At 48.1% G+C, this 26170-nt stretch overlaps 1 protein-coding gene across 12 annotated transcripts in view; it reads right to left on the reverse strand.

The window, feature by feature from the left end:
• Window positions 1-26170, reverse strand: part of Cldn14 (claudin 14) — a 103523-nt gene that overhangs the window by 15561 nt on the left and 61792 nt on the right. For 10 of the 12 annotated variants that reach the window (XR_008218930.1, XM_052741243.1, XM_052741248.1 and 7 more), the window contains 2 exons: window positions 19072-19212; window positions 1500-1629 (listed from right to left, as the gene is read on the reverse strand). The exons of 1 other annotated variant lie outside the window; for it this stretch is intronic. The gene's annotated coding sequence lies outside the window, so the exon portion shown is untranslated. The remainder of the gene's footprint in view (window positions 1-1499; window positions 1630-19071; window positions 19213-26170) is intronic. One more of the 12 variants, XM_052741239.1, reaches the window with a different exon arrangement.

The raw sequence follows: 26170 nt of genomic DNA on the forward strand, positions 1-26170 counted from the left end.
AGTCGTTGGAGGCAAACTGCTCAGCCTGACTCATCACCACCCACCTCGAGGCAGAGGCTTCCTAAGCTGTGGAGAAGATGCCGAGATAATACAGTGAAAACCTGAATGTCCAGTTTGGGCCACCAGCAAACACAAGGAGCATGAGGTTGAGGTTTGATCATTGTTAAGGATAAGGGGTCAGCCAAAGAGAGGCACAAGTAAGCGTTGAGCCCACAGGCAGCCTCAGACCCAGATGGGGACCTCAGGTCCACCACTGGGGGTGATGCTCTAGTTTACCAACTTCAAATCTAAACCTAGTACCTAAAGGATTTAAACCTTCAAAAATGTCAAGCTCCCCACGGGAATTAAAAACCAGAGCCCCAAATATCTCCAGTTTGGAGACCCTCTCAGGATGCTAATCCTGCTTCCTTTTCTACCTTGTCCAGAGTCCTGTCACCTGCCTTGGGAAGACAGCTGCTGAGGATGTGGGGCTCAAGGAGTGGAGGATTTTATGTGAAATAGCACGGCATCTCTCCACTTTATGCCATGTTTTTTTTTAATCCTTCTTAAGAGATTGCCAAAAAGCCTGGAGAGATGGATGGTTCAATAAAGTGTTTGCAAGCTTGAGGACCTGAGTCTGATGCCCGGAACTCACATTAAAAGAGCCAGGCACGGAGTCCAGAGCTTAAAGACCCAGCATTGCAGAGGTGGTGGGTCCCTGGGGCTCTCTAGTCGGTCAGCTTAGACTAACTGGTGAGCTCCAGGTTAATGAGAGACCCTGCCTCAAACAACAAGGTGGACACTATTCCTGGCCTCCCCTTGCATGTGCACACACGCACACTCAAACACACACACACACACACTCACAATCACACGCAGAGATATGATAGATAGATGATAGGTGATAAATAGATAGATAGATAGATAGATAGATAGATAGATAGATAGATACACAGACAGACAGACAGATAGATAGAGGAACTGAACTGACTCATTTCTCCTTCTCCCAAGTATATGTGTGCGTGCTTGGCGGTCAGGGAGAGGTTTCCGTGAGGAGGAGGAGAAGGAGGAGGAGGAGGAGAAGGAGGAGGAGGAGGAGGATGCTCCCGGGTAGCAGTTCTGAACAGAGCTGGCTCTCTCCACAGGGAGTCAGAGCAGCAGGAGGAGGAAACAGTCATGATAAAGCTCCCAAGCTGACACAAGGTCCTAAACATCCCACAGATTCAGTCCTTGCTCCCAAACTGAGGTCCAGCAAGTGAAGAGAGCTTTGTCCAGATACTGTGGAACCAGATTCCTGCCCTTCCTGGGTCCTTGGCAGCTTGGCTGCCCTCAATCCCAATGTCTTATGGTCCCCCGAGACACCCAGGCCCAAGGACCACAGTGACTCTTTCATCTGGGGAACGCTCCCTTTCGCCAGGCCACTGACCTGCCTTCCAACTCATCCACCCACACACCCGAGGGCAAGGGCCCAGCTTTTGAGAGAAATGACCGCCAATCCCCCGTCACTCCGACTCACTCACAGAAGACCTGGAGTCCCATCCACCTCGCTGCTCTGGAACACAGCTGTCTCGGGCTCAGGTAGTGACAGGGACACAGCAGGTCTTCCAGCTTCACCTCACTCGCCAACCGGAAGCTTGGAGGCTAGGGCGTCTGAGAGACAGTTGTCTGGTCAATTACGGTCTCTGAGTACAGCCTGCGTGGGCACACATGCCCTTTGGTTAACATTAACTACCGGGTGTGCCCTACCAGGTGGCCTTGCTGAGGCAGGCATTCAAGACCAACCGGAAATGTCATATCTGCATTTGGAACAAGAACACCCGAGACATCTACACATGGCCGACTAATGGGTCTCTGTGGCTGGCAGGTGAAGCGTCCCCCCTCCACTGCTCCATCACCCTTTTCCGACCTCCCTGCTCTGGCTTTATTTGTCGGCTTCTCTAAAAGTCACCAGACTCCTGTCAATGAGTAAAAAGGTCTCCTGCACGCCAACTGTGCCCACAGTGGCACGTCCTCTGAACCGTCCACCTGGCAGTTGTTCCCACACGGCTTTGGACTTTTTTTTTCTTCCTATTGAGCAATTTGGTTTCCCAATACTGAAAAGGGCCAGTGAATTCTGAGGAAGGAGCAACTTCCTTTTCTGGTTGTTTTTAGCATAGTAGCTGACTCAGGTGATGTCTGTAGGTAGGAAACGGTACTGAGTAGGCAGGTCAATGGGCCATCGTGCTGAATGAGGGGCAGTACAACGGGAGTTGAAGGTAAGAGCCGAAGGGAGAAGACAGCCTTCTCGGGAGGTGGGAGATGTTGGCCCTGAGACCTCCAAGGTGGTGCAGAGACCTGGCCTGGCTAGGAATGACTCCAGGCCCTTCAGGAGTCCAGGGTGTGATTCTGGGATGCTACGGTGTGCTGAGAACCACTGAGTTTCTGGTTGATTCCGTTAGCTTCTCTACGGTGAGGAAGCTAAGTGTTCAGGATCCTCTCTCGGCACTCATCAGTCGTTGGTAGAGGGGATGCTGTGAGAAATCTCTGCTGGCGGATGGCCCTGGGCATGGCTCAGCCTGGTCCCTTCCTCCCTAGCAACAATGGTGTAGACAGGAAGGGAGCAACTGGGGGTGGTAGTGTGAGCTTCCACAACTTAGTGTCTGCTCCATCTTTAAAAGTTTTGTGTTTCATTTTATTTTTTATTTGTGTGTGTGTGTCTGTGTGTGTGTGTGTGTGTGTGTGTGTGTGTCTTTGTGCATGTGTGTCTGTGTTTGTGTGTGTGTCTCTCCCCGTGTCTGTCTGTCTCTCTGTGTCTGTCTGTGTTTGTGTATCTCTCTGTGTGTCTGTCTCTTTGTGTGTGTGCATGTATGTCTATGTTTGTGTGTGTCTGTGTTTGTGTGTGTGTCTCTCCCCGTGTCTGTCTGTCTCTCTGTGTCTGTCTGTGTTTGTGTATCTCTCTGTGTGTCTGTCTCTTTGTGTGTGTGCATGTATGTCTATGTTTGTGTGTGTCTCTGTGTGTGTGTCTCTCTCTGTGTGTGTATCTGTGTGTGTGTGTGTGTCTGTCTCTCTGTGTGTGTGTGTCGGTCTATGTGTATGTGTGTACATGTGGATATTAGAGGCTGACATCCAGCGTCTCTCTGCCTTATGTTTTGAGACAGGGTCTCTCACTATATGTGGCAGAACTTGATGATTGGCTAGACTGGGTGGCCAGGGAGCCCCTGGGATCTGACCATTTCTGCCTCCCCAGCCCTGAGGTTCCGGGTTTTCCACTGTGCCCAGCTCTTTGTGGAGGCCCTGGGGATGCAAACCAGGTCCTTGTGCTTGGGCCACAGACTTCACTGAGTCTTCTGCCCAGGTCTGACAGTTTCTGACCCGACTGCACCCTCCATCCCATGAAAGACTTCCCATGAGCTGAGACGGAGTCATGGAAGGAATGAGCCTCCCTGGAGGTAGGACAGGCTGGGGCATTTGAAGATCACTGGTGTCTGCTGGGGTTTCAGCATGGACATTAAGATGCAAATGTTCTGAAGGGACTTTTTTTTTTTCCTGAGTTGGGAGGGGGGCGGGTCACTGTGTAGCCAAGGTTAGCCTCAAACTGAATTTTCCTCCTTCAGCCTTCTGAATGCTGATTAGAGGGAACTCGGGGCTTCACGTGAGCCAGACAAGCATTCCACTGCCTACATTCCATCCCCGGCACTTTAGATAACGTGTTGATTTCTCAGCACTCATTGCACATTCTTAGGAAGTCCTGAGTAGAGAGAAAATAAAAGTAGCAAATAATTTATTTTGTTTTTAAAAAGATCTTACTTTATATTTAAATTGTGTGTGTGTGTGTGTGTGTGTGTAAACATGAGTGTGGGTGTCTTTGAAGGCCAGAACAGGGTAGTGAGTCTTTGGCACTGAAGTAAGAGAAAGTTGTGAGCTACCTGACCTGGATACCGGGAACCGAACTCTGGTCCTCTGCCAGAGCGGCACATGTTTTGACCACCGAGCCAACTCTCCAGCTCTCAGATAACAACATGTGACGGAAAAACATGTTAGGTCAGGCGGAGAGGTACCAGTGAAGGAATCTCAAGGGGACTGAAAACGGCCCAGGAAGTCTGGAAAGACGGCTCAGTGGTTAGGACACTTGCTGCTCTTGCCGAGGTACCTGAGTTTCGACCCCAGCACCTAAGTTGAGTGGCTTCAGGGTGTCTGACACCTCTTCTTGCCTCCACACTCATGCACACATACACACACTCAGACACACACTACTACACATCAAAATAAACTAAAAATATAATAATAGTAATAATAATAATAATAATAATAATAATAATTTGGCTCTAGACCCGTAAGATTCTAACTCCTTCAGTCATGAACATTTGACTAGTTACTCAGTCTCACAGAACCTTTGACCCAGGTGTGGCTCTTCTTTATTCTGGGATCCTCAGCTCACAGAATCATCTAAGAGCATAGTTCTGCCACTAAATGTACAAGGTCACTCACATTGGGCACTGAGGATATGTCAACTTCTATCTCCAAAATGTTTTTGTGACTTCCAACAAACATTTGGAGTCATTAAGCAACTCCCCTCCCCCTGCTTCCTGTCTAGTGGCTGATCACCCCACTGTCTCTACGAACTTCACTGTTCTAAACATCCCGTGTGGTGGAGACAGACAGTATTCGTAGTTTTGTGACTAGCTTATTTCACTTAGAAGTCAAGTGTTAACAAGACGATCTTCCCGGACTGCTAACTGTCCCTGGGCAGCTGCTGGGTGTGCCTGTGACCCCTGCTCAGAGTAGGCAGGGTGAGTGACCACGCACCCCATGCTCACTCTGGCTGGAGTCACTAACAACGGATGGATGGAAACCAACCCATACCTTTATGTCTAGACAGACTCCCATGATGCTCCAGCGACTTTGCCTTTAAGCCTAAGAATGGTGGCAGTCTTGTCTATCCAGAGACTCGAACCAGGCCATAATGCTGAGACCTTCCATAATTTAGTACCAAACAGGAACGGTTGTTCCAAAAGAAAGTCAAGACTCATAAGGGTTTGACAAAATGTCCACACACCATAGCATTGTGTTTACCTTACTCACTGCTTAATATAATAGTCCTGAAAATATCATTAAAATAAAGGGGTTTTTGTTTCGTTTTGTTTTTACATGGTGCTGTGGATGGAACTCTGGGCTTCATGCATGACAGACACGAATTACAGGCAGTTGTGAGCCTTAGATGTCCTCCACTGTCTCTGTGCCTGGACTGGCAACCCTGTGGCTATCGGACAAACCTTTAAACTGTATCCTTAGCAGACTAGTAGCTTCCTCCAACCTAGACTAAGACTGTCACCAGCTAACATCTGAGACCAATAACAGACTTCTCCACGGTGTACTAACCCCAGCCTGTGGACCAGCCAGTTTAATGACAAACACCTTGACTTATCTTTGTTATGAAACTAATGAAATTCGAAATAGCTCTTTCTATGGTGGAACATGTCTTTTTACACAATTTTTTTTTCAAAACATAGTTTCTCTGTGTAGCCCTGGCTGTCCTGGAACTCACTCTGTAGACCAGACTGGCCTTGAACTCAGAGATCTGCCTGCCTCTGCCTCCAGAGTGCTGGGATTAAAGGCGTGCGCCACTATGCCCAGCTACATACTTTTGTTATTAATCTATTATTAATATTTTGTTGTATGTATGTGGATGCTTTGCCTGCATGTATGTTTGTGCACCACATGTGTGCAGTGTCCATGGAGATTAAAAAAAAATGGTGCAGAGTCCCACATCTGGAGTTACAGATGGTTGTGAGGCACCATGTGGGTGCTGGGGATTGAGCCCGAGTCTTCTGGAAGAGCAGTCAGTGCTCTCAAATGACTGAGCCATCTTCTCAACCCCGGAACATGTCTTTTGAGCCAACCCAAATCTGTTCCCAAGTCACTGATTTAGCTCAGAATGAACCGCTGATTCCTTTGGAAGTGAGAGCTGTCTTGAGTCAACCATTAAAGTGGTGCATTTTATTTTTCGGGTGTTTGTGTTATTTAGTTTTCCATTGCTGCAACAAAAACCCTGAAACAATTAACTTAAAAAGAAGAAAGATTTATTTTGGTTCAGAGTTTTAGAGAATTCACCCATGACCAGTGGCCTGTTGCTCGCCGAGGGCTTCATGACCGGGAGTGTGAGGTGGAGTGCTGCTCTCTATGACCGGACAGGAAGAAAAGGGGAAGCAGAGAAACTGGGGTCTCATGATCTCCTCACAAGAATGTCTCACGACAAAAAAAAAAAACAAAAAACAAAAAACAAAAAAACCCTCTCATTAGGTCCTGCCCATCACCGCCCAATGGTGCCATCCCGAGGACCAAGGCTTGAAGTTTGGAGACACCTGGTCCTTAGGGTAGCATTGTTTTACCTCATATTTTATATGTAAGTGTAAAAGTATAAATACAAATGCATTGAGCTCACATGATCAGCCAGTTGTCCTTGCCCACGTTTATGAGGAAGGAGTTCTGTGGGATACTGTGTTCTCAGACAATGGAAACACCCTTTTCCCATCTCTGTTCTGTCAGTGGCCGAGAGCCAGATGGAAATCCCGGAGAATACTTACATTAGGACTCAAGGTCATGACAGGAAGCCTGATGCTGTGGGAGGGAGGCTCCCTCAGCCCTTGGAGGCTGCCCCAGGCAGAGGTGCCACACGGCCTGCAGCAGATCTGGTGCAGAGCGGTGCCTGCCACACCTGCCCTGGGCAACCCACACCCCCAATTGCTACCTCTCTAACACACTTGTCTGCTGGCACCCAACGTCACACCTCTAGTGTGCCTCAGACCTTGTAATGGTATAAGCACCCTCACGTGAGTGGTGTTTAATGAAGTGTGTGCACAGGAGGAAGCCGCTATCATTGCCAGCCATCTTGTCTGGTCCTCCTCACCCAAGGCCTCCTTCTAGACAAGCTTTGTGTTCTCCCTCCACAATCACTATCTCAGAGTTACCAGACCTCCCTGGAGCCACCAGAAATGGCTAGTGTTCTGAGAAAAGGGTTTGAGATGGGGCCCTGTGTCTAGGTACAGGGTACCAGTCAGAATCTGCTGTGTGTCCAGGTGTAGCTATCAGGAAGTGTTCTGATAACTCTCCTGGTCTGTGCCTGGTTGTAGAGAATGCCTGTCACATCTGAGGGGCCTGCAGGACTTTGCAGGGGGCACACACTTCCAAAATATTTCAGTTGCCATGAACCAGACAGCAGGGGGCTTAGGAGGAAGGCAGGGGCTTGAGAGATGCCTCAGACACCATCAGGGCCTTGCCCACAGGAAGGGAAGAGTCTGAATTATACAGACAGTCAATTTAATATGTGTGTGTGTAACAGGTTTGTTTTGCCCTGCCCTGCCCTGTCTCTTCCCCAAATAAGCTCACACATGGACACACACCGCATGCACACACAAGCACACACAGACATGGACACACACACACACACACACACACACACACACACACACACACACACACAGAGGCATGCACACTCTGGCAAGTACATGTATACACCTGGACATGCAGAAGTGACTTTGACAGTGGCAAAGCCCAATCATTCTAGAAGTTCTCGGTAAACAAGGTAAAAAGGAGAATAATTAAGCCAGAGAAAGACCCTCCTTGGCCTCATGTTAAACCAGGAAGCTGCATATTTTTTGCCATGTCTTGTTGTAAAGCATTAGCCAAGGGGCTCGCAGCTTTTCCAGCAAGCCAGTTAGGGTCTCATGTGACTACGGGGCACAATTCTGGTACTTAAATGCCCCCATGTCCCTCAGTGGACTCTCCTCACAGAGGGCCCTACAGTTTACCCGGGAATCTACCCTCTTCTATTCAGAGGTCACCCAGAAAACAAGAAGCCAGCTACACATCCAGCTTTTAGAAAGAGAACAGCCAGGACTGGGTGTGTACCCTGGAGTCAGGGAGAGCGGGGACAGGAACCCAGTGTCAAACTCGACCCCGTCATTTTAATTGCCGAGCGCGTTTAGACCTTTTCATGTTGGCTTCATGGCAGTGTGTGTTTGCCGAGGAGACCGTGCCACAGGATCCCAGTGTTCTCTTGCAGCCGGTAATAAAAGCCATCTGCCTGAAACCTTTTTTGGAACAAGAAAGGGTATGAACAAATAAGCAAATGGCCATAAAAGGGCAGGGGAAGGGCTGCTTCAGAAAGGGGAGCCAGGCGCATGCGCTACGGGGCACGCGCGCTACGGGGCACACGCGCGACGGGGCACGCGCGCTATGGGGCACACTCGCTAAGGGGCACACACACGCTACGGGGCACACGTGCTACGGGGCACACTCGCTACGGGGCAGCGTTGCCGGAGGCTGGGGACTTCTGAAGGTCAATTGTAAAAGCATAGGCAGTATGGAAACAAATGTGGTACATGCAGGATGAATCAGATGATGGGGGCTGATCTTTTCCTAGAACTTGCGCCCTCCTGGGGTCCCACCACTTCAGGAAGAACAGAGATGTGGAACTTTGCCCTTGAACCCCTGCCATGAACCCTTGTGTGTCCGTCTACCTCTGAACTCACATCCACCCAGAGCTTTAGAATGTGACCTGTTTGGAACCAGGGTCTTTGTCGATGTAAATAAGAAATTATTATCTGGGCATGGTGGTATGCGCCTGTCCCAGCACTCAGGAGGCAGAGGCAGGAGTTGCCCCAAGAGTTTGAGGCCAGCCTGGTCTACATGGTGGACTCCAGGCTAGCCAGAACCACACAGGGAGATCCTGTCTCAAGGCAGAAAAATATGATGAGATCATATAAGGATTAAGATGGGCCCTCAACCCAATGGCAGATGTCCTGAAAGAAAAGGGGGGGAGGTTGGGTGGGGGAAGTGGGGTGGGGGAAGTGGGCCGTGTGAAGACAGGGCCGAGTGAGCTGATGCCCTGCAAGTCAGGGACTGCCACAGTCCTGTGGTATTGTTTATGGAGTGGTGACAGATGCAGGTTTCCCTAGTATTTTCGACTCACAGTCAGCTGAGTCTGTGGATGTAGAACCTACAGCTACTGAAGGCTGACTGTGACATTAGCTGTATGTATTTCACGGACGACCTTATTCTGTCCTCACCTCTACTGCATGAGTGTCAAACTTGAACAGTTTTGAGTCTTTTCCTATTGTTGTGATGGTGGATGACACTGATTGGTCTTCAGATATTGAATCACTCTTGCATCTCTGGAATAAATCCCATTTGATTATGGTATATAATATAAATATTTCTAAATTCTATTTGACAACATTTTTAAGTAAGTTAGGATTTCTGATTACCCTTATGGGTGTAGAGAGGACTTTGTCGTATTATCCAAAATGGACACAGCCTACACCCAAGAGTCTAGCTGGAAGCCAGTGACTACAAGAGGTCCATCTCGACCAGGGATGGAGTGGGAATCCCGCTGGCCTGGCAGGGAATTACACATATGAAAATCCCATCACCCCAGTCCCTCAGGCCCTGGTCTTCAGCAGAGACACCGGGTGGACACCCAAAAGGCAGACCCAGACTGCAGGTCCTGATGCAACCTGTCTGCTCCTAGGCAACCAGTGGCTGAAGAGACCAGTGGTACCAATGGCTCGGATATGGCAGGCATATGGGTAATTCTAAGAAGATGGATGCTCTCAGATTTCTCTGAGAGAGAGGGAGAGAGGCAGAGAGAGAGAGAGAGAGAGAGAGAGAGAGAGAGACAGAGAGAGACAGAGAGAGACAGAGAGAGACAGAGAGATACACAGAGAGAGAGAGACAGAGACAGAGACAGAGGCAGAGAGACACAGAGAGAAGAATTCCTGATGGCAAGCCTCGGGAACAGGCAAGAGAACACACACGAGCTTTGGAGCCAGTGAACCCATGGCTCATGGGAATTCACCTCTCTGTAAATGCAGCTGCTCTGAGTTCACCCTTCCCTATGTTGGGATTTATAGGGGACTGATGTGGGATGGTCTGTATGTCAAATCTGTTGCTCTGATTGGTCAATAAATAAAACACTGATTGGCCAGTGGCCAGGCAGGAAGTATAGGCGGGACTAACAGAGAGGAGAACTGAGAGAACAGGGAGGCGGAGAGAGACACTGCCAGCCGCCGCCATAACAAGCAGCATGTGAAGATGCCAGTAAGCCACAAGCCATGTGGCAAGGTATAGATTAATAGAAATGGGTTAATTTAAGATATAAGAACAGTTAGCAAGAAGCCTGCCACAGCCATACAGTTTGTAAGCAATATAAGTCTCTGTGTTTACTTGGTTGGGTCTGAGCGGCTGTGGGACTGGCTGGTGACAGAGATTTGTCCTGACTGTGGGCCAGGCAGGAAAACTCTAGCTACAGGGGATGGCCGTGTGGAGATCAGAGAACAGCCCTGTGGAGCTGGTTCTCTCCTCACATTTACACAGGTTCTGCCAGGCTGTGAAGCCAAGCGCCTTCCTTCACCCTTCAGTGCTGACATGTGAGTGCCGGGCCTTACACATGATCAGCAAACACTCTGCCGCTGAGCTGCGTCTCCACACTCAACCATCAGAAAATCCTCTGGTTTCTGGAGGAGGCTTAGAGAACTTCACTGAGTACACATCCTGTGACAAGAACTTAGGAAAAGAAGAAAGAACAGCCCGGGGAGTGACAGCCACTGTGCCTACGGGGATCTGCTCTGAGGACCTGGTCCTGGCCTGGATGCTGTCAGGAGTAGACATGGACAGCTCTGGGCTCCCTGGGGAGCCCTGCAGCCCCGCCCATCTCAGCCCACCCCTGTCCCAGGAACTTCCTCTTCTGATATAGGAGAGATTTTTTTTTCTTTTTGTCACTGTTGAAATCCTAAAAAAATCCCAGTCCTTCCTTACCTTATCAAGTCTACACTACAGAAGCAAAACTTTTCAACTCTTGCAAGCACCGGCAGCCTCTGGGTGTGTATTTCAGCCCCGGGGCATTGGCAGGTCCTCTCTTCCTTCCTCCTCTTCTAGGCCTTGGATCTCCCCCAGTGTCACTGAAGTGAAGGGATTCCCTGAGCTTGCTCCCAAGTGGCCGGAGGCCTGCAAGGTAGACTGTGTGGACCTGTGAGGAGACACACGAAGGGATCCTCCCTCCCTGCATGACCTGCTCCTTCTCCATCACTGGTATTGCATCCACACACTGTCTCCCTGCTCTGGTTTAGGGTTTTTGAAACCAGATTCCAGGGTACCACTGGACTTCTGCCCCCGAGAACAGTCCAGATGCTGAGAACATTTTTCATGTAAGATCTGTACAGAACATCCCTCTGCGTTATGGGCTGGGTTCCTGAGGGACTAGTAAAATACAAGTGAGGCTGGAAACAGTCTTAGTACCGTGTTTAGAGTGTGCCCAAGGCTCTCTGGGAGCTCACTGACATGAACATCAGGACCTCAAGCCCTATTCTTCTGAGTCAGGATTTCGGGGTACAGAGCTGGGAATCTGTCTCCGTGTCAGCTCCACCCAGTGCAATGATTCTTACACATGGTAAAGGACAATCTGCCATCTAGACACAGAGACCATCAATAGTCATCCAGCTGAATGTCGTATCAGCTGAAGACAGACCCTGGGTTCCTCCAGCCCACGGAGCCCCACTGGCAAAGCCGGCAGTGACTTCCCGCTTCCCAGGTGCTCAGTTGCCAGGGCTGCAGCCCTATGTAGAGGGGTGTTCTCACAGAATCAGTGGCTGGTGGTAGAACCTGAGGGTCCCCAGGGCTTCCCAGGAGGGCAGAGCTGAGCCCAGAAGCCTGCCCCAGCTGCAAACAGAGCTGGCCCATCCTCCCCTGGTTCCCCTGAGGCAGAGAATTAGAGCGTGCTGTTCATTCACAATGTTTATTTTCCTTTTGGAAACGCCTTGGGGCAAGCCGGGATTGGTTTTCATAGTTGTATTTGCCTTGGCTTGGCCGCAGACGTCCCCCTTTGTAGTCTGTTTATGGAGAGTGCGCGCACAGCCCCACATCCAGGAGCCTTACGGCAGGTCTAAATCAGGGGCTGGGCAAGTGAAATGGGACATCCATTGGGAGGGAAGAAGAACCAGTTTTCCTCATCTGACCCTCAGCCTGCAGCTAACCTGAGGTCAGTCAGGCTGGGCACATGCTGCTTCTGCAGCCTCAGAGATGCCTCAGAACTGTGACACATCCAGCCGCTGCCTGACCTGACCAGAAAGGCAACACATTCTGTTCTTTCAGCTCCAACTGTACAGCCATATTTCCCCCCTAGGAAATATTTTCATTCCATTCATCCATCCATCCATCCATCCATCCATCCATCCATCCATCCATCCATTGTGTCATTGTCTCATGTAGCCCAGGTGAACCTCAAATTCATTATGTAGCTGAGGATGACTTTGAACTTCTGATCTGCTTGCTTCTACCTCCTAAATTTTGGGATTACAGGCATGCAACCTCACGTCTGGTTTATGAATCAAATGGATCAAATGTGAGGTTTTATGCACACCACACACCCAGTATTTATTTTCTTAGCTTAGTTTTGGAGCTGGGAATTGAATTCAGGGCCTTATGCATGTTAGGTAAGCACTCTACCACAGGACTACGCTCTCAGCTTCCTTCCTTCCTTCCTTCCTTCCTTCCTTCCTTCCTTCCTTCCTTCCTCTCTCTCTCTCTCTCTCTCTCTCTCTCTCTCTCTCTCTCTCTCTCTCTCTCTCTCTCTCTCTCTTCTTCCTTCTTTGGCCATTAGTAAGTTGCCAGATTCCCTAAATATTTATTTTTATTTTTTAATTTATTGGTGTTTTGCCTGCATGTATGTCTGTGTGAGGGTGTCATATCTTGCAGTTAGAGACAATTGTTAGCTGCTATGTGGTTGCTGGGAATTGAACCCGGGTCCTCTGGAAGAGCAGTCAGTGCTCTTAACCACTGAGCCATCTCCCCAGCCTTAAATGTTTATTTTTTAGTACTTAGCTGTGAAAGGCCTGCAGATAGCAGCAAGATCCTGTGCCCTGCACTCACGTCTGTAAAGACTGCATGAGATTGGCTAAAGGGGGTTAGTTACATCAAAGCCTTTGAACGGTCTGGAGAACACCACAGCACACTAAAGGCGTTAGAACCTGCCACGAGCAGTGCTGCTTTCCACTGTATCCACTTTGTGTTATCCTTGTTATTTCTGTCCCAGTTTCGCATAAGAATCTGGCCAACGAGAGGCTCGATGAGCTCAAGCTCGCCTAAGATGGCAAAGTCAGCAAAAGGTGGAAGCCCTGAGGGGGATGGGGGGCCCTTCCTCTCATGCGGGCGCTAGCGAAACCCTGTTCTCCCCCAGGAGGGGTCTGATGCAGAATCCCATTACACACAACCGCACTATTTGAAGGCAAGGGACAGCCAGGCCATCTCTGCAATGCTGGGCTCAGCCCCGGAGTGGGCAGAGATCATCCTCAGCCAAGAAGAGGATCCCAAGAAGATGGTACCTCAGACCCCTCGGCTTACAGAGTTGTGCGTGTTAAGCTGTATTGCAGGGGCGCACCTGTCACATTCTTATTGTGTTCATTTCAAATGACACTGCGTGGGTGACAGTTCTAAAAAGTGACTGTGTCATCTGACTGCACTTAGGAGCGGACTCCCCTGACTGTCACGGCTCCAGTCGGCCTACTGTGTCATCTGACTGCACTTAGGAGCAGACTCCCCTGACCGTCATGGCTCCAGTCGGCCTGCCGTGCTTTGGCAGGTGGTCTCTTGCAAGCACGAAGGCCCTGAGTTAGATCCCTAGAGCATGGACAGAAAGTCGAGCATGGTGCTGTGTGTTGTAGCTAGTTCACCAAAGCCTAGCAGCATCAGGGCACACCAGGCTAGTGAGAGACCCTGTCTCAAAAAATGGAAGGGGAGGAGGATGAGAAGGAGGAAGAAGAAGAAGAGGAACATGATCAAATATGAAATCACCAAAGGATTAGTGAAAACATTATTTTCAAAGAAAGGTTGATGACTCCTGAGGAATGTCACTCAAAATAGTCCTCTGGCTCCCACTGTCATGCCCACACACACAGTCTTGCACACACACACACACACACACACACACACACACACACACACACATACACACACACTGTCACATACACATACATGAACACTCACAGAGTAGTTTTTGCATCCTTAAATATCTTTCTCATAAGAAATTAGAATTGTCTACTTTTTCATGGTTTGATACAGGGATTCAAATAGCTCAGGCTGTCCTCAAACTCACTTGCACTTAGGAGGCCGTTCAAATCCTAACCCTCCTGCCTCTACCTTCCAAGTGCTGGGATTACAGATGTACACCACAGCACCCAGCCAAGAGCTCTGTACTTCGAAATACTAAGTTTTCCACCAAATGTTTAACAGACATGACTAATCATTTGACTGCCAACTATATAACCTGGCATGAATCTGACCATAAAGAAGGAGAAAATTCATGCCAGCACACAGTAGGTTCCTTGAAATATCTGGGCCTCACTCCTAGACCACATGTCAGATCTCTGAGAAAATTTAGGAATCCCTGTAGGGGACTCTAACATGCAGTCAGGGTTGAGGATGGCTGCCTGGATTTCCCTTTTCAGGTGAGCACCATTCTCTGAGTCAAATGACACAGGCTTTAAGGCCAAATGAAAGCCCACAGTGATGGATCTGTAAATGCATGGAGTTACTTCTCACGAACACCGACGGATCACAAAGAAAAAGCCGTGTTGTGCACCACAATCAAGAGCTTGAATGTGATTGAACAAAAACATATGCAGTGATTAACACACAATAATTCAAAGAGTCCCAGACATCAAGTGGATATTCAGTAACTGTCCCTGGGAAAATGCCTGAATGAATGGTACCCCACAAAGTACAATAAAAATTGTATTTTGGTGAAACTGGGAGTCAGTTGTTGGATGAAGGATCACCGATAAAGAAAATGATTTAAATTGTGTCATGCTGTCAGCTACAGATACACCCTAATTTAAAAGATGTTAAAAACAAAACCGGGCCGGGCGGTGGTGGCGCACACCTTTAATCCCAGCACTCGGGAGGCAGAGCCAGGCGGATCTCTGTGAGTTCAAGGCCAGCCTGGGCTACCAAGTGAGTTCCAGGAAAAGGCGCAAAGCTACACAGAGAAACCCTGTCTCGAAAAACAAAAAAAACCCCAAAAAACAAAAAAACAAAACCGGGAAATGAATGGAAGGAAGGTGAAACACAGTATTTAAACGTGTTTTCCTCCTCTTTGGCGCCAACCGTTAAACCACTGATGTCCACTAGATGGTGCTGTGATCCACTCTTTCAGGCTCCAAAAGGAACTCTGAAAGCCAAGTTCTGGAAGCACGCTGCTCCATTTGAAGACAAAAGATTTCGAGGCTTCATAATTTGAGGCACCGAGGTGTTTTACTTCTCTGCGTTATGGTCTCTCCGAAATATCTCACTACATGTCAACTTCTTTAGAAAGTGAACTGAAAAGCTGTTCTGTCTGGATAGAGAGTAGTTGCTTCCTTTTATCCACACTCCCGACTTGACAATCACTTGCATTTTACTGACTGGTCTGGGATGGGCTGTGCAGAGGGCATCTAAACACCGACAGAAAAGGCTGATGCTGGATTAGAATAAAACACAAAGTAATAGTGAGTGAAAAAAAATGTGGCTTCTTCTGTCCCAAAGGCAGCAGATCTGTCTACTCTGCTCCAATTATTCCCAGCTTATCACGGACAAGCAAGGGAAAGGGGAAGTTGGTCGGTTAAATGTAAACCACCCACTGTTAGTGAGAGTATTGGCCTTCTAGGCATTCAAAACCCAAATTTTCCCCGTCAGGAATGTATCACTACCTTGGCCTTAGGGATGTAGGCTTCAGGGCAGAATGAAAACCCTGGAAGCTTCCAGAGATATACTTAGAGTAACAACAGCTCAGTAACCTCCACTGGGCGGGGCAAACATTGGAAGCAATTAAAACTCCCATAGTAAATTAACAGAGTAATGTGAAATCTAATGAAAAGAAATCGGGGGACTAGGAAATACATAGCATTGCTTAGCCCTTGAGAAGCCTTGATTTTAATACAACCCCCCCTCTCATTCTCTCTCTCTCTCTCTCTCTCTCTCTCTCTCTCTCTCTCTCTCTCTCTCTCTCTCCCTCCAAAACAACCATCAGGCAGGGCTGCAGAGCTGCCTCGGTGGGTTAGGAGCACCCACTGTTCTTACAGAGAACCTGAGTTCAGCTCCCAGCACCCAAGGCCTGCAGCACCCAACTGCCAGCCCCTCTAGCTCCAGGGGATCTGATGCGATCTTCTGGCCTCTGGAGGTATCTGCACACACTTGCACATACACACAGACACAAACACATAAATAAATAATAAGTCTTAATAAACAAAAAAAACCCTGAACAACAACAAAATCCCATTTTGTGTATATTTTTGTTTGCTTAAGTAGTGGAACAAATACTCACATATTTTGTCTAGCCCTTCAAAGAAAAATAACTTCCAACATACTAGGTTATAACCACTGATACTGATAAAAACATCGTAACAAAATGTCTCTCTTCCTTGTGTGTGTGTGGTATATATATGGGTGTATACATATGGGTGTGTGTGTGTGGTATATATATGGGTGTATACATATGTGTGTGTGTGGTATATATATGGGTGTATACATATGTGTGTGTGGTATATATATGGCTGTATACATATGGGTGTGTGTGGTATATATATGGGTGTATACATATGTGTGTGTGGTATATATATGGGTGTATACATATGGGTGTGTGTATGCATGTGTTCACATGGATGTGCATGTGTGGAGACCAGAGACTGATGCCACAGGTCTTCCGTAGTTTTCCTTCCTCGTACTCTTTGAGGCAGGGTCTCTCACTGAACCAGAGCTCATCTCTTCTGCTAGGCTGGTCGACAGCCTTCAGGGATGCACTGGTCTCTGCCCCTCTAGTGCTAGGGTCACAGGTGTGTGTCAGGGGCCCAGGGCTTCCCGGGATCATGGCCACCATAGGTGAAAAAGCCCAGGGCAACTGACCAAGTATTTAATTTCACTGTAGAACTAAAACAGAAGGGAAAGATCATTGTTGACGTGTCCCTGCTTTATGAGAGGGAGCGTGTTAGCAACCACAGTTGCCTAACGTTTTAAATGGGGTGCACATGGCTCCTAGTGAATTCCATTCTGCACAGTACTGATTCATTATGATGCCATTGGCCTCAGAAATATTTTCCTTAAGAGTCATATATAATTCCCATGTATACATATGAATAAACAACACACACACACACACACACCAACATACACACCTCAGGCTGCACGTTCTCAGGCAGTGAGAGCTGGAAACAGCAATTCTTGTCTATTCTGGAACTCTCAGCCCAGTGCTGCCAAGAGTTTAGAAGGTTCTGTGAACACATTCTCTACTCCACCCTAGTCTTTCTTCTGCCTCCTGGGGTGTGTTCTAAGGGGTAGTTTTGAGCCACAGCTGTGGGCCTTGCCCCGAAGAGGCAAGGGAAGAGCATACTACTGCATGTCAAAAAGCTAGTTTCCATGCAGCTCAAGTTGCCTTCATGGAAATGATGGAGAAGGCCAAGACAAAGTTTAGCAAGCTGTGGGGGTGGGAAGGGGGTGGTTTTTGTATCAAAAGTAGTGCTGTAAAGGCCGGAGGGGTAACTGGGAAGATCTGAAGGGGAGGATCAGGGGAGGAAGTCAGGACAGAGCTTATGAGACCCAAAGAACCACAAGCATCCTTCCTGACTCTCATGCACTGTCCAGGTCATGTTCCATCAGATGTGCTGTGCAGTTCCAGAGAGCTCCGGTGGGAAAGGGAAGGGGCAGACACAGAGCTTTCCCCTACAAGAACAGCCTCCTCGTGCACTTGAAAAGAAGCCACATCTTTGAGTCAGGGTGGTCCAGCTGAGTGGTCCAGACCAGTAGTGAGAGGAGATGGGATACTCTTGCCCCATAGTCACGCCCAGGGGGGTGGGGAGGGACCAGGGAAGAAGTGTGGCATCTGGAAGCACCTGGAGTCAGGAGGTAGACCCTTGCCCAGTCCGCTCCAGAGCATAGCCTTGTCTGGCAGGTGGGTGAGATTAGTTGTGGGGCTTTTGTTTTGCTGAGAGGTGGTACAAATTCTTGCCAGGAATGTATTCTCTGGAGACTATGGGGAGGCTGCAGCTACCTGCCCTGGGGCCTTTCCTCCTGCTGAGCCCTCCATTTATTTACTTAGTGACCTGGGCCTTTCGTCTAAGTAAATATTGAACAAATCTTTAAAAACCACGGGTTTAAACAATGTCACAGAATTACCTTGCTTCAACATGGCCCCAGTCATGGCTGCTTTTCCTTCTGTTTACGTCCTGACTTCCCACGGCTAAGCAGGAGAGGGCTCCTACTGCTAAGGTGGGACAGCTACCCCCCTGCACATGATGGGCACTTCCAGATGTCAGCCACCTACGGGAGCCCCCACAAGGGGAAGCCAAGCTGGTGAATGTACCCTGGGATTGGAAAGTGAGAATGACCATTTGCCTGTTTGGGGTAGAATTGGGAGAAGGATAGACGTATGATGGATCGTGCTGACCGCAGGGACGCCGCAGCGAGGCCAGGGGGAATAGTTTCAGCCTCAGAGTGAAGAGGAATCATGGGTAAGTGTCTCTTGAGGAACTCTCATGAGGGAGTGTGAGTGGTAGAGGGAGAGGTACTGTTTAACCAGTGCAGTCCACACACAGAAAACCCGTGTTCGCTGAAAACGTCCACAAGGCAGTGCTTTTAAACACACACCTTTCAAACCCAAACTCTGTCTCCTGGCCACTTACACCTCCTGTCAAGCCCCCAAGATCTTGAGGGGGAAGCTTATACCCTGCTGCCGCCGCGCACGTCCCCTGGGCCTCACTGGGGATGTCTGTGCTCTACTAGGGCAAGGTATAGGAACACCCAGAACCTAGTTTCGTCCAGGGTTCAGCTGGGTTCTTGGCCCGTCATTCTCAAATGTGCCAACCGTGGCTCCGTGTCAAAGGAACCCAGGGCTCTGGGGACAGTCACCAGACCAGAAATACCGAGCGGCAGAGGGAGCTGCCTTCGGACGGAACCCGGCTCGCTATTTTCTTTCCTTTTGGCCATTTCAGCTTTGAGTAGGAACTGGAATAAGAGTTATAATGATACATGTTTATGGACTTTAAGTAATTAATCCCTCGGAGTCCTCTTCTGAGGGAAAAGCTTGCTACCCACCTCATACATCAGGCAAGCAAGAGGCCATGTGGCTTGGCGGGGCTGGGTGGTCGCTGGTGTCAGTAGAAGAGTAGAGAGTGAGCCTTCAACAGTCTGCGGCGGCGTCTTGGCCCTTGTCCAGACGGCTGGCCCATGCAGCCCCTAGAAAAGTGACACACGAGAAACTGAAAAGGACCAGACCATAAACTCGCAGGAGCAGTTGCCTTTAGTTAGGAGGTGAGGGTTCTGCGGCCCTGCCTGGGTCTCTTCTCTTTGAGGTACAGGCTTGGAGAGGACAGAAGCCACCACACCAGGCGCTCACCCAGGGCTCATGGATAGTTGCTGTATTCTGTAAAGACGCCCCTTGGAAGGAAGCTCCAAGGGACTGAATCCTAGGGTGCATGGCCTTGTGGTCCAATACAGGGAAATATTTGTTGAAACATCCACAGAGTCTCAGGGACACGAGTTACAGGGACAAGGCTTTCTTGGTAACACTGAGCATGCTGTCCCCAACCTGCTTAAGAACATTCTTTTCTTTCTTTCTTTTTTTTTTTTTTTCTGAAGCTGAGGACCGAACCCAGGGCCTTGCACTTGCTAGGCAAGCGCTCTACCACTGAGCTAAATCCCAGCCCCTTGTTTTGTTTTTAAAGACAGGATTTCTCTGTATAGCTTTGGTGCCTGTCCTGGAACTCACCCTGTAGACCAGGCTGGCCTCAGACTCGCAGAGATCTGCCTGGCTCTGCCTCCCGAGTGTTGGGATTAAAGGCGTGCGGCACCTCTGCCTGGCTCTTACTTTTATTTTTATTTTTTTAAATTTACTTGTGAGGGGCTTGTAGACATTTATATTTTAACATCGATGATGCTGAACACCATCAACTTTATGTTTAATTTTCCTCAGAGACTGTGTTGCCAGACCAGCCCTTTAACTCGGCAGGACAGCCAGGTGTGAGGTGCGTGGTGGCTCACGCATCAGGCCGGCTCTTTATTGAAAAGGGGTCCACAGCCTGGTCCTAAGCAAGCCATCCAGATGACGGCACACAAACACCGGTAAAGTGAATAAATAAATGAAGCAAGCCAGCTCAGATCCTTCAGGCTCCACCATTCCCACCTCCGGCTTCCTGTTCTAGCTGCTCTATGGCCATGGCTACACTGACTTCCTCTAGAGGTCCTGGGAAGAAAGAACCTTCTAGAGACTCATATACAGTCTCCACGCTCCCCAAGCTACCCGTGGTGCCTTAAGTAGGTGATAACCACGTTTTCACTTGATCCTGTCTTGTCTGTTTGCAGAGCTACTTTTCTGGACAGATTGGAGAGGGCTGATGGGATGCAGATGAGAGAAGAGAAACCACACTCTTCAACAGCTGCGTCGAGGTAGGGGAGACGGCAGAGGCACAGGGAGATGTTTGGAGAGGACCCTCCATACCCAGTGGGTGGAGACCCTAAAGCTTCAGGTCAGTCAAGGGGTCCAGGTTGGATCCCCATCAAGAATGGCTAATGTTTGGAAGCTCTATGTTGTTGTCTCACTGAGGGCTCCACCCGAGTCCACACTGAACGTTCACCTAATCTCAGTCCCTCGCTTCCTTGTATTATTGTCCATCTTACACATGTGGGTACCCTGGTTCCCCAATTCAGCTGTAAATGTCTTAGTAGTCCAGAAGATAATTCTCACAATCGATATTAATAAAAATGACTGATTTAAAAGTCCTGTATACTATCGGCTGAGAGATACAGACTAATTTTAGCCTCTTTTCCATACCTTGATCTCCTCCCACCATGCCCATTTCCTCTCATCTGGAGCATCCTTCCTGATGTGGAGGCATCTGGAAGCCATGTGTTTCTTTTCTTTGCTCCTCCATGTGGTCATTTTTTTTTTTTTATGACTGCAGGAAGCTGGGTAGATTCAGAAGTACAAGGAGCCACACCAAGACCTGAGATGACCATCCTCAGTGTTATCAGGATGGAACAACAGCATTTGCTTGGAGAGAGAGGCTGCCCCTCGAAGCTCATCCAGTCATGAAGTCGGTTGGTCTGTTTGGGCTGAAAGCCTCATATTGAAGCAATTTCTCCCAACCAAAGGGTCTACAATAGGTTCAGTCATCATCTACTTGATGTAGTTTTGACTGCCTGGAGAAACCTGGGAAGGATTATCAAGAGTGTGTCTGGCATATGGCTCTATCCCAAATCAACAGTTTGTGAACACTATTAGTAACCCTTGAAACTGTTCTCTGGGAAGAGCTAGTTTTTAATGACTCTGCCCAGATGCTCCTGTGGGGAGCTGTATGGCGGGATAATGGGGAGCTTCATAAGTAGCCAGCTGCTCTAAGTTGAGGGCTTGCCCAGGGGATGGAGACGGTGTGCCCTGCTGAACCCAGGACCGTTGTTTAAGGAAGAATGGAGATGAAGCACTTTGCTCGGCTAAGAGTTGACTTGTGTCTCTGCTGAAACACGGAGTGACGAAGAGGAAGCTGAGGCCCCTCAGCTGGCCGTGAGCAGGGCTCCAGCAGAGGCAACCAGGGATGGTGGGACAGCTCCATGTGGTCAGGGAGAGGAGATCTTTGCTTCAGTAACTGCTAGTTGGCTTTCATTTGTAGGACAATACTGCCTGAGAGCACATGGAGACAGAAAGATTGCTCCCGAGGGTTATGTTCTAACTAGGGGATTATTGACATTGACATGATTCTTGACATCTTGGCCTTTACTGACCAACTAGTTAAAATAAATGGCAATGGAGTGTCCACCTGATGGAGTAATATTCAGCCAGTCAGATGAGCGAGGCAAATAAATGCCTCAGGCAGTTGAGAGTGCTTATGCTCTTGCAGAGGACCCAGGCAGCTCACAACGTCCCGTAACTCCAGCTCAGGGACCTGGGGCCCTCTCTGGCCTCTGAGGGCACCTGCACACATGTGACATACTCACATGCAGACCTGCTCCCATAAATAAAAACCAGATCCTTAAAATGATTGAAGTACAGAGGCCTGGAAGATGGCTCAGCCTTTAGGAGCACTGGATGCTCTTCCAGAGGATCCAGGCTTGACTCCTAGTACCCACTTGGCAGCTGGCAACTGTCCACAACTACAGACCCAGGGGATACAGCGCCCTCTTCTGGCCTCTGTGGGCACCAGGCATACAGTTGCACAGACACACATACATGCAGGCAAAATACCCCTTGTACGTAAAATAAAATAAGTAAATCTAATTTAAAAATAAATTTAAAAATAAATGAAGTATATTTATATGTGCCGAGTTAGGTGGGGAAAGGCAAGTAGCAGGACAAGATGCCATGTGTAAAGATTAAAACACATTAAAGTACATGCACGTGTGTGATCATGCATGTCTCTACACAAATCCATGAAGGGAAGAGCCAGAGCTCCTCCTGGGAGGTGGCTCAAACGACCTTCCTATGAGAAGGCAGTCACCCTCCATCCCAAGGACAGTCACCTTCCTTCCTAGGCACAGGAGGCACAGCCAGAGATAATGTTAGCATTCTCCTGGATCTGGAGAGTGTCGGCTGGAGGTTTGGAAGGCACTACCCTGGGCAGAGCCACGCCCTCTCTTAGCTGCGGGTTTAGAGGGTTGATAGAGCAGAACCTGGACCAAGCTATGAGGCTCTGTCCCCGAGGGAATCCCCAAATTCCTGATTCCCAAATCAGGAGCCCTGATGACTTGCACTGTTTTGTTTTGGTTTGTTTTTTTGTTGTTTTGTTTGTTTTTGAGACAGGTCTCACTGTGTTTCCCTGGCTGGCCTGGAACTCTCTATATAGACCAAGCTGGCCTTGAACTCACAGAGATCCACCTGCCTCTGCCTCCATAGTACTGCGACTAAAGGCATGTCAGGATAATAAGCTCTGGCCACCAAATGTTTTTTTAAATTGTGAGAGAAACCCAGCAGATCAGAAACACCTACGGATTTAAAAGGTTTTGAACTAAGGTGGCTTCTACCAGTATGTTGGATTTGGGGACCTGAAGGGAGAGCAGGGAGATGATGTCTTATTGGCGTTGCCTGTGTGTGAGAGAGAAGGAGGCAGAGGGGTGGGGAGAGGTAGGAGAGAAGGGAAGAGAAGAGAGGGAGATGGTTCCTCAGGCGAGGAGAGGAAGGCTGGTTTCCACCAGGGCTCTGCATTCCTGCCCTCACACAGAGGCATCTGTTTCCACCACTGGTCTTGCCTCCAATTTGAAATTGATCACCTTGCTTACTTCTCAGAATGGAGTCAAAGCAGGCACTGCTCCAATGCCAACCTTGGCACTGTAGGCGTACAAAGTCCAGGCTGGGCTTTCAGACTGGGATCTGCAGAACTCAAAGGCAGCTACCATGCTGTGAAAGGCCTTCAGGGGCCTTGAATCCTCAACCCAAATCTCAAGCTTATACCCCTTATCAAAAGCAAACAAACACACTAACTCCTGTAAATGGAGGCTTTTTTCCATCCCGCTCGGTCCCACAGCTGCTTCCAAATAATCACTCAGAGGCTTGTATTAATTATGAATGCTTGGCTGGTAGCTCATGAGACTCTTAATCACAGGTTTTATGTGGAAATTTCAGCCACATGTTGGAACACCATATGTAATTGCAAGTTTCTGTCCTGCCAGTAACTCCCAAATATCCAGCAGCTACTTCCCAAATAATTGACTTGGAGGCCTAATATTATTTATAAATGTTTGGCCGATAGCTCAGGCTTATTACTAACTAGCTCCTACACTTAAATTAACCCATAATTCTTATCTATGTTTAGTCACCTGGCTTGGTACCTTTTTTCAATGTAGCATTCTCATCTTGCTTCCTCTGCATCTGGCTGATGACTCCTGACTCTGCCCTCTTTCCCGTCATTCTGTTTGGCTTTCCAGCCTAACTTCCTGCACAGCTACTGGCCTGTCAGCCTTTTATTAACCAGTGAGAGTAATCTATATTCATGGTGTAGAAAAGGATTGTTCCACAGCAAACTCCCAGCAAAGAGATGTGGGGATGTGGGGAAATTAGAACCTTCGACACCATTGGAAGGAAAGTCAAATAGCACGGTCATTGTGGAAAACAGCTAGAGATTATTTAAAAAAAAAAAAAAACCAAAAAAACCGAAATTCAAAATAAAAAACCCATGCACAGAATTGCCTCCAGACCCACCAGTTCCCCGCTAGATGAGATCTAAAGCAAGAGTGCAGACTTGCACACCAGTGTCCATGGCAGTGTTCTTAGTACTTACAAGTGGGGACAACTCAAATACCCATCAATGGACAAATGACAGAGTCTTATTCAACCTAAAGAGTGACAAAGTTCTGATACATAGCCCATGAGGGATGAGCTAGGATGGTGATAGCGAATCTCAGTTGTCAACTTTACACACTTGTGTAGAGGAAACCTCAACTGAAGAATCACCTCCATTAGACTGGCCTGTGGACAAATAATGGGACATTTTCTTGATGGCAATTGAGCCCACCGTGGGCAGTGCCATCTCTAGGCAGGTGGGCCTGGGCTGTGTGAGAAGGGTAGCTGAGAAAGTCGAGGGAGTAAACCAGTAAGCAGTGTTCCTCTGCTTCAATTCCTGTTTCCAGGTTCTTCCCTTGACTTCTCTCCATGGTGGACAGTAACCTGTATGATAAAGAAGCCCTATCCTCGCCCACGTTGCTTTTGAGAGTGTTTGATCACAGAAACAGACAGCAAACTAGGGCAATGATCTTATGTCAAGTGAAATAAGCAAGACTTCCATGATGCCACTTCCATGAGGTGTCTGGGACAGACACTCACAGACATGGGGAGAAAGTGGAACGGTACAGCAAATGTTACAACGAAACCCATTATTGTGTATTATGTACAATTAGTATATGCTAATAAAATAAATGTTCAAAATGGCTGGGCACAGTGTTGCATGCTTTTAATCCCAGCACTTGTGAGGCTGAGGCAGGAGGGTCACAAGTTTCAGGGCAAAGCTTCTGTTTGGCATGATGAAGTTTTTTTTTTTTTTTTTCCATGATAAAGTTTTGACAGTGAATAATGATAACGGTTGTACAACTTCAGTGTATATATTTATTGCCACTGAATCATACACTTTAAATGACTAAAATAGTAAACTTCAAAACTTACTTTTTCTTACTTAAAAAATTGTGGTATGAACAACACAAATACTGAGATACTAAAATGTGCCCAGTTTTAAAAAAAAATGTTTTGCTGTTTAGATTTATTTATTTTTATGTGTGCATGTGTTTTGCCTACATAGAAGTGAACCATGTGCGTGTCAGAAGAGAGCAACAGATCCTCTAGAACTGTGGGTGGTGTCCCATGTGGGTGCTGGGAGCTGAACTCTGGTCCTCTGTAAGAGCAGCAAGCAAGCCTTTCTCTAGTCATATTTTGTTGGCTTGTTCTATGGCTTTTGTTTATTTGTTTGTTTATGACACAGTCTCTCTCAGTAGCCCAGGCTGGCCACAAACTTATGGCAATCTTCCTGCTTCAGCCTCTTAAGTGCTGGCATTACAAGCATGAACTACCACACTGGGCATCTTTACTGTTACGGCTGTGCTGGGTTGGGCTCCCTTCCCACTCCCAATTTGTGCCCACGGCTCACTAAAACCTCTTCTGCCATTTCTGCAAGGAGGTTTCTATTTAGGGGCAAATACAACCACGCTCAGGAAGCTCGTGTGTCTTGCATTGATCTTTTAAAGGTTCAAACGCACTTTCATCCATTCATATAAAATCCTGTGAGCATAGCTTTGACACACCAGCAGAGCCAGTGTGTGGAAACAGCTCCTGACATGTCGTTTATATGGTAAATGTTACTTACTGAAACTTTTGGCGGTTTGTGTCTGACTTCCATGTTTGTGGACAGGAGTATAAACCACCGCTAGATGTTGTGTGTGGTTCCGCTTCAATACAGAAGCGCCTCTCTCCTTCCCATGTCAAACATCTGGATCGTTTTAACTAAAGAGCACCTTGACAGGTTATCTGGAGCTTTCCCTTCCTTGGCTTTCACAGTCATCCAAATACGTGAATTTTATAAATTTGAACTTGTAAAACAAAACGTTACCAATAAAGTGCTACATCTGTTGCAAACGTTGGGATTTCTACCAGATTTGAGCTGCAGAAAGTTTCTGCTGGTCAAACAAATGTTTGAAAAGGCACCGTGTCTGTTCAATTCCC

Source organism: Peromyscus californicus, unplaced genomic scaffold (assembly GCF_007827085.1).
Source record: "Peromyscus californicus insignis strain IS unplaced genomic scaffold, ASM782708v3 Scaffold_16__1_contigs__length_79575227, whole genome shotgun sequence".
NCBI classification, from domain to species: domain Eukaryota; kingdom Metazoa; phylum Chordata; class Mammalia; order Rodentia; family Cricetidae; genus Peromyscus; species Peromyscus californicus.